This window comes from Garra rufa, chromosome 5, assembly GCF_049309525.1.
Source record: "Garra rufa chromosome 5, GarRuf1.0, whole genome shotgun sequence".
NCBI lineage: Eukaryota > Metazoa > Chordata > Actinopteri > Cypriniformes > Cyprinidae > Garra > Garra rufa.
Window position 1 is genome coordinate 29,511,763 of NC_133365.1, and position 11,245 is coordinate 29,523,007.

At 36.1% G+C, this 11,245-nt stretch overlaps 1 protein-coding gene and 1 pseudogene across 1 annotated transcript in view; one reads left to right on the forward strand and one right to left on the reverse strand.

The window, feature by feature from the left end:
- The window catches only part of ar (androgen receptor), a 77,456-nt gene that overhangs the window by 31,356 nt on the left and 34,855 nt on the right, over window positions 1–11,245 (reverse strand). The gene's annotated exons all lie outside the window — the stretch shown is intronic.
- LOC141334329 (uncharacterized) overlaps window positions 1–11,245 on the forward strand; it is a 31,913-nt pseudogene that overhangs the window by 2,505 nt on the left and 18,163 nt on the right.

The following is an 11,245-nucleotide window of genomic DNA, read 5'->3' on the forward strand; positions in this document are numbered from 1 at the left end:
ATATTTAAATATAACCGATATGGAAGCTGACTCAAGTAGTTCATGAATAAAATACAGCTGCAAATACTCTAGTAAAACTTTATTAAACCTTTCATTATCAAAAGTACAAGTAAATGGCATGAAGGATGGCAGAGCTGATTATAGTCATGACAACACAGTTGAGTGGCTGTGAGTAATGGCAGGGTGCTGGAGTCTGGTAGGATATGGAAGAGCAAACTCAAGCCACAAAAGAATTAACTGAAAAATTCAAAGAGCTGCATTTGAAATCACTCATCCTAGAAGTGCTCTGGACAAAGCATAACTGGTTGGGTTCCCACCAGAACTGAATGAACTCTCTGGCATGTCTCTGCTTCAATAATAATACATCAAATTGAAGCGATGTCCAGGGTGATGCATGTTTTCCCAGCATGCAGTGCAGCTGCTGGTTTTATAATTACTGGTATAGCTCAAATCATGTTGCTTGTTGAGGAAAGTTTTACTTTTCTGACTTATGCATTCTGACTTTTTCGCCTGGCAGACAATAAAACAAATAAATAAAAGTCCATACTTAACAGTTCATTGAAGGAGACAAATTCATCCTGTCTAGGGACCGGAATATCATAGACATGAGGGTGAGCTCTTTTCATTTTAAATAAATAAAAATACAATTTAACGTTACAGAGTTTAATCCTTCTCTTAAACGATATATAAGCACGGATGAAGGTGTAACCAGCTATATCAAGCAATGATGTAATTTGGCAAACAAAAAATAATTTGGCACCTACATGTACAATTTAAGCAGTGGTGGACATTAACAAAGTAGTTACTGTACTTAAGCACAGTTTTGCATATATACTTTATCAAAGTATTGTCATAGTAGAACAGTTACATATTGACTGCATTCCAGAAAAAAAACCATGCCATTATTTCGAAGCGAAGAAATAAATAATGTTAAAATAAAAATAGGCGCCAATCAGTTTCAGTGGCAAAACCCTCTCTCATGATTGGAGCTCTCATTGTATTCTGTGCAGCGCTTTGCTTCCTCTGCTGTCATATTACACAACAATAATGGCCGCATTGGGAGTTATCCAAAAATGCACATCCGCATTTTTACCCTGTACACAAACAACTAGTGGACAGCTAGTTATTTGACAGATGGACCACGCAGCCAATAAATAGTTGATTACAGCAATATATGGTTTGTATATATTTTTCAAGCAGTCACAAGTTTTTCACCTGTGTTACAGAAAAAAAATATGCTTGCTAAACAATGCTAAAGGCAACATCTGCAATAAATAATTTAAAAACGCTATTTAATGCCTAAGGATTCACAAGAGATCTAAAAAGTTTTTTGTTGCACTGTTGTTTGTTGTGTATCACCATGTTTGTCAGCCATTTTGAATCAATGTGTTCATAAATGATGGTTTAGATGTAACATCATACTCTAAATGGTTAAAAACGTCTGTCCAGATCTGTCCACTGTAGTGGACTTCATGCATCAAATGGTAAATTCATTTTGAAAGTTTAATCTTTTTATATTGCATGGTGATTATTATTAATAAGTTTGCTTATTTGCTAATCATACATATTTAATGTTTGCATCCACTCGAATCTCCTTTAATTGACAATAATTTACTAGATGATTACTCAATAATGTCAGATTGAGCTATAACCTCTATCCATGTGCTTGTTAGATCCCTTTCTGCCTTAATAGGTAATTTGAGCAGGAGGGAAAAGCATGTCGAATTTATTTAACAAAAAAAAAAAAAAGACGCAGTATAAAACTGAAGATGAGTGGAGAGAGCACAGCAATTGTCTGCAGTGCGGTCCAGACGATATTATTACTCTTATCAGGTTAACAATTATTAATTGTATATTAAGTCATTTACAAATGTATGAAATGCACATTTGCAACAAACAACAAGCCTGCATTATTTAATATTAAAGTGTGAATAAAACTACGAGCATGTGTGTCAGATCCATGTCACAGGCACAAGTGCTGAAGGGCACAGGTAAATAATAGATTTATGCGAAAATTGTTTTAAGTTCACTTAAAATAGAGGTTGTTATTTTAAGTCTAATAAATGTTCAAACTGATAGCTCTCAATTATACTGTAATGCTGAATGGCTTTAATCAATGATTAAATATGAGGAAAAAAAGAACAATTTCCTAAAAACAACAGTAGTATTGGTATCAATGATACCTTCAGTCATAAAAAATATTTAACAACTAGGGGTGTGACGAGACACTTATCCCACGAGACGAGACGAGACATGAGACTGGATTCACGAGAACGAAACAAGGTGAGATTTTTAAACTTTTTAAAGAAATCCCCAATGATGAAATATATAGGAACAAATTAAAATAGAAGTTTAATTTCAGAAAGTACAAGTTCATATCACAATGCATGTGCGTTTTCTTCTTCAGCTGAATAAAATACTATTTGTTCCTATATATTTCATGCATTTTGATATGAACTTGTACTTTATGAAATATATAGGAACAAATAGTATTTTATTCAGCTGAAGAAGAAAAAGCACATGCATTTTGATATGATGTGTATGCATTCGATATGTACTTTATGAAATTAAACTTCTATTTTAATGAATTATATGCAGTAATAAACATGTAAACTAAAGCTACATGATTGCGGCTCGATCCGGCTCCTCAGCAAAAACCTGAATGACTGGCTGCATGGCATGCAAAAGGCCAATAAAAATTGCCGAGTGGCAATTGCATGCCAAGCCACGCCCTGTACATACGGTTATATAACCCGTATGTAAAGGGCGTGGCTTGGCATGCAATTGCCACTCGGCAATTTTTATTGGCCTTTTGAATAAGGCTCAGAGATGATTGGACTCTCAAGCGAGTTCCCATATGTAACGTCTCCGTTCCCTCCTTCAGGGAACGAGGGTTACCTAGACGTTATTTTCAAGAGTGTATACACAGAAACTTCCTCAATGGAAATAATGGAGTAATTATTAGAGAAATATATTTAAATATAACCCATATGGAAGCTGACTCAAGTAGTTCATGAATAAAATACAGCTGCAAATACTCTATTAAAAATAAACTATTTTATAAAATAACATAGTTTATTAGTGGTTCTGACAAAATGTTCATTGCTTATGTCTTTTAAAAAATATATTAAAAAAATCGCTACTGTAGACAATGTGTTTATACCCAAACTATAAACTTTAATCCAAGTACTTCTGTTATTTAAATGTCTGTGACACAGAAGAAATATCATTATGTGGTTGAAAAGACTGTTTGTGTTGCTCTTTCTGGATCAGCAACAGCATGAATGCAGATTTGAATGTCTTTAACACCTGTTTCACATCGTAAGCGTCAGTGGAGCGTATGCAGCACAATGTGAAACAGTTGTAATTGACACCGCTGAATCGTTGTCATTCAGGAATAAGATTGCGTTCTTTCAACGATTAATCGTGCAACACTGCAAGTGTTTTGCGAGGATATCCCTATTAAAAACATACTGTCTTTATGTTGTTTCTACATTAATTTAAAGATTGAATGTGAAATTATTGCAATACAAAAGTATATTTAAAAAACTTTAATGTTAGGTGGGATTAATCACGATTAATCGCAATTAATAAAAAAAAGTGTGCGATTAAATAGTTCATTTTTAATCAGTTGACAGCAGTAATAAATACATCAATTTATTTTTTTATCTATATAAATAAATTTTTATACTGAAATATATTTTTCTATTTTATTCATATTGAATATTTGTAAACATTACATGTAATCAGGTGCGTAGAACTATGGGGGACGCAAGGGACGTGTCCCTACCAATATCCAGCGACTGCCAAACTGTCCTTAGCAACAATTTTGATCAAACAAATAAATATATGTACAGTGGGGCAAATAAGTATTTGATACACTGCCGATTTTTCAAGATTTCCCACTTACAAGAAATGGAGAGATCCTCCACTCATTACCTGTGTTATATGCACCTGTTTGAACTCGTTACCTGTATAAACGACACCTGTCCACACACTCAGTCAATCAGACTCCAACCTCTCCACTTTGGGCAAGACCAGGGAGCTGTCTAAGGACACTAGGGACAAAATTGTAGACCTGCACAAGGCTGGGATGGGCTACAGGACAACAGGCAAACAGCTTGGTGAGAAGGCAACTATTGCCGCAATTGTTAGAAAATGGAAGAAATTCAAGGTGACTGTCAATCTCCCTCGGACTGGGGCTCCATCAATGATTCTGAGAAAGGTGAGGGATCAGCCTAGAACTACACGGGAGGACCTGGTCAATGACCTGAAGAGAGCCGGGACCACAGTCTCAATGGTTCCCATTAGTAACACACTACACCGTCATGGATTCAAATCCAGCAGCATGCACAAGGTCTCCCTGCTCAAGCCAGCACATGTCCAGGTCCGTCTGAAGTTTGCAAAGACCATCTGGCTGATCCAGAAGAGGCATGGGAGAAGGTCATGTGGTCAGATGAGACCAAAATAGAACTTTTTGGTATAAACTCCACTCGCCGTGTTTGGAGGAAGAAGAAAGATGAGTACAATCCCCAAGAACACCATCCCAACCGTGAAGCATTGGGGTGGAAACATCATGCTTTGGGGGTGCTTTTCTGCAAAGGGGACAGGACGACTGCTCCGTATTAAGGGGAGGATGGATGGGGCCATGTATCAACAACCTCCTTCCCTCAGTAAGAGCATTGAAGATGGGTCGTGTCTGGGTCTTCAAGCATGAAAATGAGCCCAAACACACAGCCAGGGCAACTAAGGAGTGGCTCCGTAAGAAACATTTCAAGGTCCTGGAGTGGCCTAGACAGTCTCCAGACCTGAACCCAATAGAAAATCTAAAAGGTGTGTGCAAACCTGGTCAATAACTACAGGAAATATTAAGTTATATTTTTCTATTGTATCAAATACTTATTTCATGCAATAAAATGGAAATTAATTATTGAAAAATCATACAATGTGATTTTCTGGATTTGCTTTTAGATTCTGTCTCTCACAGTTGAGGTGTACCTAAGATGAAAATTACAAATCTCTCCATTCTTTGTAAGTGGAAAAACTTGAAAAATCGGCAGTGTATCAAATACTTATTTGCCCCACTGTATATGTTTTTGTAATTTTGGATGCATCTGAAACGTCATACCATTGACATTACCTAAGAAGTTAAAGTAAATAGGCTGCATGCTTTCAAGGAAAGTAGTCATGCACCGGATGAGAAGCAGTGCTGCTTTTAGAACAACTCACAGGTATTACACCCAATTTAACACAGCAGTCCAAAACAGTTTATCTAGCAGTTATTATCTGTTATATAATTTGTTTGTTTTAATTTGTTAATAACAAAACAGAGCAAACAGAAAGAAAAAGTGTAATCTATTGCTATTACTAGCTCCCTATATGAAGCATACTGACAGAAAAATTGTGCCTTTCATAAAGTCATAATGAACTTCAACAATAATTTGGGACAAATACAATGTGATTTTATGGTAAACTATATAAGTGGCAGCAGGATTTGAAACAGCATCTTAAAGTCAACATGGACAGTCTTTATCTTTAAATTAATGTTGTTCAACTGAATGTACAAATCAAACTGTTAGCTGAAATATCCACACAAAAAAAAACAAAAAAAACAACAACACTGAAATAAGAGTGTGCGGTTGTGTTCGTTAATGCAGCAACAGCAGAACATTCTTTCTGAATCATCCTTGGTGCAAATCAATTATTATTAAAATAAAGTGTGATTAAAAAACATGTTAAATAAACATGCTAACAAAAAATGAGAGTTTAGGATAATTATGTTGGCAAACATAAGCTATAAATAAAGACTTTAGGTGACATGAAACTGTGGTCAAAGGTCTATCAAATGATTGGGTGTTTGGTGTGTATGTGTGGGGGTATATGTGTGTGTTTATTACTTGGGTTTATGTCCACACCAATGTCAAAAGCAAACCTATGTCCTTGCATGTAATACAATGTGATACAGTTTAATATCCACTCATAAAAGAACATTCATAAAAATAATTAACAAAATGCTGTTAAATACCTGCAGTTGCAGTTACACAGAATGTCAACTAAAAAAACTACCCAAATAAATATTATAATACAAAAATAAATAAATATGTAAATATTACCCAATACCTACAGTTTAAACTGCTGAACAAGTGCTTACCATCGTAGAATAAAGTACATTATATAAACAAACAAGAGATGTATATGAGAACTAGCACATCAAGAGGCACTAATCTGCTTTTAAAACTTAATAAAGTAGTCAAAAAATCCTTAAATTACCGGTACAATTAACAGTTTCATGTGGTATCATTATCCTTCATCATGTGTTCATTCTTAAAAATATATATTTCATGCAATCTCCTAAAAGGGTGTTATCACTGTTACCTAATCTAGAATATCAGCATGTAAATGATATAACTAAATTTAATTGTAGTAGTATGACAATCTCTAACAAAAATGTAGTGACTGTTACAGCAATGTTTATACACAAAAGTTAACATGAGGTCCTTGACATCCACTACACTGACTATCAGGCCCTTTCCTCTAGACCTTTGTTCTGCCTATTACCACACTGTGAACTCCTAAACTGTAAAAAAACTCAAGTTGTATGATTTAATGACTTAAAATGTCAAGTCAACCCTTGTTTTGAGAAACGGAGATAACATGCATTGTCACATATACACTACTGTTTAAGGGTTGTTAGCAGGTTGTTAGATTCTTTTTGTTAGTTTTGAAATAAGGCTGCATTTATTTGATTAAAAAACAACAAAATATTATTACAATCTTAAATAACATTATATTATTTAAATATATTTTAAAATGTAATTTATTCCTATGATGGCAAAGCTGAACTTTTAGCATAATTACTCCAGTCTTCAGTGTCACATGATCCTTCAGAAATCCTTCTAATATGCTAATTTGCTGCTCAAGAAACATTTCTTTTTGTTATCAATGTTTGAAACGGTTGTGCTGCTTAATATTTTTGAAAACAATGACATATTTTTTCTTTGATTGATTCTTTGATGAATAAACCACTAACAAACATCATGTAAGGCTTAAAGGGGTCATCGGATGCCCATTTTCTACAAGATCATATGCTTCTTCTTAATGAAAAGTCTATAATATACTTTGGTTAAAAATTCTCAATAGTAGTGTAAAAAAACACCCTTTTATCTTGTCAAAATCAGCTCTGCAACAAATCAACTCATATTATTGCATGGCCCTTTAAATGCAAATGAGCTCTGCTCACCCTGCCCCTCTCTGCCAGGGATCATGAGACGTGATTACTTTGCCTGGGATTACTTTAGCCGCATTTAGAAAAACCCTTATACTCACTTCTGCTGTGGGTGAAGCTGTATCAGGAACAATTCGCACGAACATAGATGCATATGTAGACCGGAATCGGCACTTTCCTTTTAAAAACCGAAGTAACGTTAATCCTCTGCATCTTCAGCGGCTCAGATATCAGGAGTAAATGACGACTGCTATGTCCATTATTAAATGCAACAACAGAACACCTCAATCGCTCAATCTGAGACAATCTTGTCTTCCTCGTTGACACAATGGCGATTGGAGTCAGACTGTTTCAGCTCAGTGAGGGTTTGTCTAAGGTAAGGCGCTCATGTCAATCAACTATCGTGGGAGCGGCCTCTGTCAGTGTGCGTCACACCGACAAGAAGCTGAGAATGAACTGATTTTAAAAAGGGGATATTACTTTTAAAGATAAAAAGATATCACTGGGTGGATTTTTATCATTGTAAGGTGGTTGTGTACACAAAATGCCAACACACATTAATGTTCAAACAACATGTAAAAGTGAGTTTTGCAACCGATGACCCCTTTAAAAGATTAATAGTTAGTTTATATGTGATGCGATCTAGGAAAACCCAACACATGGTGAAATTTTACCTTTTTCAACTTTTGATACTATATAAAAGATGGGTTCAAGTCCTTTCCAGAACTTTTTTTATTTTGTCTATAGCTTAAGTTGTCTGATAGCTATGATTTTCAGGAACGGAATTTTGGAAAAACGAGTTTAAAGTGAGACGGGTTTTACTTTCACATCACTGGTTTAACGAGAGCTGTCTGTAAAGTCAGGAGCGCTATACTGCATCATTACACAAACAGACTAACGTCTGTTTTCTGTTTTTTTATCATTGGCATAGTCTTTGAACTTTTGATCACCCCTTGTATGTTTAGATAGCACGAATAGTGTACCTTGTAGTTTACATTTAGAAAAGCGAGCGCAGAGCAATTGTTTGTGCACCTTTTCACCTTTTCCTCCTCTTTAGTAACTTCCCCATCATACAGGCACATGGCTCCTCCTACCATTGCTATGCTGATGACACACAGCTCTATCTTCCATTCAAACCAGACGATCCATCGGTAGCCGCACGGATCTCAGGTTGCCTGGCGGATATCTCTGCATGGATGAAGGAACACCATCTACAGCTCAATCTAGCAAAGACGGAACTCCTTATCTTTCCTGCCACTGCATCTTTACAACATGTCTTCTCCATCCAGTTAGGTTCATCAACAATTACCCCATCAACTTCAGCCAGAAATCTGGGTGTAATCTTTGACGACCAATTGACTTTTAAAGACCACATAGCTAAGACTGCTCGATCTTGCAGGTTTGCATTGCACAACATCAGAAAGATCAGGCCCTTCCTAACAGAGTATGCTACACAACTCCTCGTCCAGGCCCTGGTCACTTCCAGGCTGGACTACTGCAATGCTCTTTTAGCTGGTCTTCCAGCATGTACAATCAAACCTCTACAAATGATTCAGAATGCAGCAGCACGACTGGTCTTCAATGAGCCCAAAAAGGCCCATGTCACACCTCTCTTCATATCACTGCACTGGCTACCGGTTACAGCACGCATCAAATTCAAGACACTGATGCTGGCATATAGGACAGCCACCGGATCATCACCTGCCTACCTCCATTCACTACTACACATCTACACTCCCTCCAGAAGTCTGAGATCCTCTTGTGAAAGACGCCTCATTGTACCACCACAGAGAGGTATTAAATCACTGTCCAGAACATTCTCGTTCAACGTTCCTGCTTGGTGGAATGATCTTCCCACCCCTATCCGGAATGCAGACTCCTTAACAGCTTTCAAGCGACTGCTGAAAACCCATTTTTTTTTCGACACTATGTGACTCAATAAAAAAAAATTCTCCTCTCTTCTTGATCCTCCCTTTCTAGCCTGTCTTTCTTGATCTTCTCCTTCTAGCCTGCACTCTTCTAACAACGCCTGATATATGGTATTTTTGAGCACTTCCTATGTTGATCTGCCTCCTTAGGATGAATCACTTGTTGTATCCCCAATTGTAAGTCGCTTTGGATAAAAGCGTCGGCTAAATGAATAAATGTAAATGTAACTTCATCATCCAATCCTTCATCTCTGGATGTGAAATCGTCCATTAGAACATTGTTCAGGGCATTGACATCACAAAGATTAAGTAGACTGAAATGAATAAGATCATTTAAGTGAGCAGCTACAGTACATCAGACTACGTTGTTCTCTTGCGTGCCACCATCTCACGATATTAATAAATAAGTAAGTAAATAAAACTTTGCGTGCCGTAGTTTACACAATACTGGCGGGTAATGTGCACTGGTACCTTTATTAAATATGTGGTTTATTTTGCTAGTTCAACTGTTTTTGTGGTGTTCAGAGAAAACACCTCCGCAGTGCGTTCTTAACATAAGAAAAAGACACAGCGTGAGCTTGCTGCAATAAATCACAATTTTTCTGCACTAAACAAGTGAATTTTGCCAAGATGTTCTGAAACACCTGTGACATTCAACCTATTTTTAGAATTTCCTGAAAATTTCCCAGCGCGGCATCCGACGGGTTTTCCCAGATCGCATCACATATTCAAATAGCTAAAATGTTGAAAATGTAATGTTGACTAATAACCTAGTAAACCTTTCCTTGATGATTAACAGAGAATTATTTAATACAAATTGAAATGCTTACAAATATTATTTAACTTTCAATTCATATGATCATGCACATGAAAACCTACAGATGTTATGATTAAATACTTTTGTTGATGTACAACACTTTTGCTGACATTGAGGTGTGAGGATATGGGTAAGGTTAGGGACAAGTTTGGTGGTATGGGTAGGTTTAAGGGTTGTTTATAGGTTCAACAGTGTACAGGGGTCAATTTGATTAATATACATTTGATCAATGAATATGAGTAAAGTATTTTCTTGAAAAATTTATTCATTTTCTCCTATTGACAATTCAAGGAATACCCTGTTTAATTATACACAATAGTATACTAATATAAGTGCTGAGACAATAAAAACATATTTTGCACCCAAATCACTAATGTTTGTATGTTTTTAGCAAGCCTTTAGCTAAACGTAACTAACTACCCTTTACACAAACGTTGTTACAGCAGCTAAAAGTCCAATAGTAAAAGACTGGTGTTTATTAACATTTATAACCGATGAGTAGTTTCTACTTCATATTGGGTACTGCAAAAACATGAATAAATGAATAATGATTTGTAAAGTTGTGAAATTTGTAAAGGGAGAATTCAGGTCATTCAGACATTTGCCTGCGTATTGCACATAAAGGTACTAATGATTAATAAACATTTATAAACATTTACAATGATGAATAGTTTCCACCTTAGATTAGGCACTGCAAAAACATGAACAAATAATTTACAAAAATAAATGATCTATTGAAATGTGTCTAGTAGAAGTCTACACAGCAAACGAAAACAAAATATATGACCTTTATTTAAAGGAACGCTACACTTTTTTTTGGAAATAGGCTCATTCTCCAATTCCCCCCGAGTTAATATGTTGATTTTTACCGTTTTGAAATCCATTCAGCCGTTCTCCTGTTCTGGCGATATCACTTTTAGCATAGCTTAGCATAGATCAATGAATCCTATTAGACCAATAGCATCGCGTTCAAAAATGACCAACGAGTTTCGATATTTGTCCTATTTAAAACTTGACTCTTCTGCAGTTATATCGTGTACTAAGACCGGCGGAAAATGATGGAAAATGGAATGGAAAACGATTTTCTAGGCCGATAAGATTAGGAACTACACTCCCATTCCGGCGTAATGGTCAAGGAAGTTTGCTGCCGTAACATGGCCGAAGCAGGCGCAGTAATATCACACAGCGCCTGAAATTAGTTCCCAGCTATTATATTATTAGTACATGATATAACTGCAAAAGAGTCAAGTTTTAAATAGGACAAATATCAAAACT